Source organism: Arachis ipaensis, chromosome B2 (genome assembly GCF_059453495.1).
Source record: "Arachis ipaensis isolate K30076 ecotype BB chromosome B2, ASM5945349v1, whole genome shotgun sequence".
Lineage (NCBI taxonomy): Eukaryota > Viridiplantae > Streptophyta > Magnoliopsida > Fabales > Fabaceae > Arachis > Arachis ipaensis.
In genome coordinates, this window is record NC_142437.1 from 31,353,372 (window position 1) to 31,357,005 (window position 3,634).

Consider the following 3,634-nt stretch of genomic DNA (forward strand, 5'->3'; position numbering starts at 1 on the left):
AACCTTTCAGAAATTTTCGAACAGGCAGAGGAGATGGCAACCGAAAATAATAATAATGTAAGGAAGATGCTTGGTGACTTTACTGCACCTAATTCCAATTTACATGGAAGAAGCATCTCCATTCCTGCCATTGGAGCAAACAACTTTGAGCTGAAACCTCAATTAGTTTCTCTGATGCAGCAGAACTGCAAGTTTCATGGACTTCCATCTGAAGATCCTTTTCAGTTCTTAACTGAATTCTTGCAGATATGTGATACTGTTAAGACTAATGGAGTAGATCCTGAAGTCTACAGGCTCATGCTTTTCCCTTTTGCTGTAAAAGACAGAGCTAGATTATGGTTGGATTCTCAACCCAAAGACAGCCTGAACTCTTGGGATAAGCTGGTCACGGCTTTCTTAGCCAAGTACTTTCCTCCTCAAAAGCTGAGCAAGCTTAGAGCTGATGTTCAAACCTTCAGACAGAAAGAAGGTGAATCCCTCTATGAAGCTTGGGAAAGATACAAACAGTTGACCAAAAAGTGTCCTTCTGACATGCTTTCAGAATGGACCATCCTGGATATATTCTATGATGGTTTATCTGAGCTATCAAAGATGTCATTGGACACTTCTGCAGGTGGATCCATTCACCTAAAGAAAACGCCTGCAGAAGCTCAAGAACTCATTGACATGGTTGCTAATAACCAGTTCATGTACACTTCTGAAAGGAATCCTGTGAATAATGGGACGCCTATGAAGAAGGGAGTTCTTGAAGTTGATACTCTGAATGCCATATTGGCTCAGAATAAAATATTGACTCAGCAAGTCAATATGATCTCTCAGAGTCTGCATGGAATGCAAGCTGCATCCAACAGTACTCAAGAGGCATCTTCTGAAGAAGAAGCCTATGATCCTGAGAACCCTGCAATAGCAGAGGTAAATTACTTAGGTGAACCTTATGGAAACACCTATAACTCAACATGGAGAAATCATCCAAATTTCTCATGGAAGGATCAAAAGCCCCAACAAGGCTTTAATAATGGTGGAAGAAACAGGTTTAGCAATAGCAAACCTTTTCCATCATCAACTCAGCAACAGACAGAGAACTCTGAACAAAATGCTTCTAATTTAGCAAATCTAGTCTCTGATCTATCTAAGGCCACTGTAAGTTTCATGAATGAAACAAGGTCTTCCATTAGAAATCTGGAAGCACAAGTGGGCCAGCTGAGTAAAAGGATCACTGAAATCCCTCCTAGTACTCTCCCAAGCAATACAGAAGAGAATCCAAAAGGAGAGTGCAAGGCCATTGACATAAGCGCCATGGCCAAACCTGTGAGGAGAGGAGAGGACGTGAATCCCAAGGAGGAAGGCCTCCTGGGACGTCCAGTGGTCAATAAGGAGCTTCCCTCTGAGGAACCAAAGGACTCTGGGGCCCATCTAGAGACCATAGAGATCCCATTGAACCTCCTTATGCCCTTCATGAGCTCTGATGAGTATTCCTCCTCTGAAGAGAATGAGGATGTTACTGAAGAGCAAACTGCCAAGTTTCTTGGTGCTATCATGAAGCTAAATGCCAAATTATTTGGCATTGATACTTGGGAAGTTGAACCTCCCTTGTTCATCAATGAACTAAGTGATCTGGATCAACTGACATTGCCTCAGAAGAGACAGGATCCTGGAAAGTTCATAATACCCTGTACCATAGGCACCATGATCTTTAAGGCTCTGTATGACCTGGGTTCAGGAATAAACCTCATGCCCCTCTCTGTAATAGAGAAACTGGGAATCTATGGGGTGCAAGCTGCTAAAATCTCACTAGAGATGGCAGACATCTCAAGAAGACAGGCTTATGGACAAGTAGAAGATGTATTAGTAAAGGTTGAAGGCCTTTACATACCTACTGATTTCATAGTCCTGGATACTGGAAAGGAAGAGGATGAATCTATCATCCTAGGAAGACCTTTCCTGGCCACAGCAAGAGCTGTGATTGATGTTGACAGAGGTGAAATATTCCTTCAATGGAATGAGAACTCCCTTGTATTCAAAACTCAAGGATCTCCCTCTGCAACCATGGAGAGGAAGCTTGAAAAGCTTCTCTCAAAGCAGAGTCAACCAGAGCCCCCACAGTCAAACTCTAAATTTGGTGTTGGGAGGCCACAACCAAACTCTAAGTTTGGAGTTGAACTCCCATATCCAAACTCTAAGTTTGGTGTTGGAAAGTCTCAACAAAGCTCTGCACATCTGTGAGGCTCCATGAGAGCCCACTGTCAAGCTATTGACATTAAAGAAGCGCTTGTTGGGAGGCAACCCAATGTTTATCTAATTCTTATTTTTATTGTTTTTCATGTTTTCATAGGGTCATGATCATGTGGAGTCACAAAATAAATAGAAAAATTGAAAACGGAATCAAAAACAGCAGAAGAAAAATCACACCCTGGAGGAGCATCTGTCTGGCGTTCAGCGCCAGAACAGAGCATGGTTCTGGCGCTGAACGCCCAAAATGGGCAGCTTCTGGGCGCTGAACGCCAGAACAGGCATGGTTCTGGCGTTCAACGCCAGAAATGGCACACAGATGGGCGTTGAACGCCCAAAATGGTCACCAACCTGGCGCTGAACGCCCAGAGTTGGATACAAAGGCATTTTTACATGCCTAATGGGTGCAGGGATGTAAATCCTTAAACACCTCAGGATCTGTGGACTCCACAGGATCCACTCAGGATCTATGGACCCCACAGGATCCACTCAAGATCTGTGGACCCCACAGGATCCCCACCTACCTCCACTCACTTCTTCTCACCACTCTCTTTCACACAACCCCATAAACACTCTTACCTAAAAACCCCTCACCAATCACCTCAATCTCTCTCTTCCCCACTAAACCTTCACCACTCACATCCATCTCCTCTTCCCCATAAACCTACCCCATAAACTCCACCTACCATCAAAATTCAAAACCAATTTCCCACCCAAACCCACCCATATGGCCGAACCTTAACCCCCCCTCCATTCCCTATATAAAGACCTCCATTCTTCACCAAATTCACACAACACACCCCTCTACACTCTCCTTAGCCGAAACCACATCTCCCTCTCCCTTTCCATATTTCTTCTTCTTCTTCTTCTATTCTTTTGTTTATTGCTCGAGGGCGAGCAATATTCTAAGTTTGGTGTGGTAAAAGCATAGCTTTTTTGTTTTTCCATTACCATTGATGGCATCTAAGACCGGAGAATCCTCTAGAAGAGGGAAAGGGAAGACAAAAGCTTCCACATCCGAGTCATGGGAGATGGAAAGGTTCATCTCCAAAGCCCATCAAGACCACTTCTATGATGTTGTGGCCAAGAAAAAGGTGATCCCTGAGGTCCCTTTTAAACTCAAAAGAAATGAGTATCCGGAGATCCGACATGAAATTCAAAGAAGAGGTTGGGAAGTTCTAACAAATCCCATCCAACAAGTCGGCATCCTAATGGTTCAAGAGTTCTATGCCAATGCATGGATCACCAAGAACCATGATCAAAGTAAGAACCCGGATCCAAAGAACTATGTTACAATGGTTCGGGGGAAATACTTAGATTTTAGTCCGGAAAATGTGAGGTTGGCGTTCAACTTGCCATACATGGAAGAGAACGCACGCCCCTACACAAGGAGAGTCAACTTTGA

The 3,634-nt window shown here is 43.8% G+C and overlaps 1 non-coding gene across 1 annotated transcript; it reads right to left on the reverse strand.

Annotated features, from left to right (window-relative positions):
- Positions 1-429: 429 nt before the first annotated feature.
- On the reverse strand, positions 430-537 carry LOC148573483 (small nucleolar RNA R71). The gene has a single exon (XR_015905664.1). It is a non-coding gene; the product is annotated as a small nucleolar RNA R71 (small nucleolar RNA).
- Between the last annotated feature and the right edge of the window lie 3,097 nt (positions 538-3,634).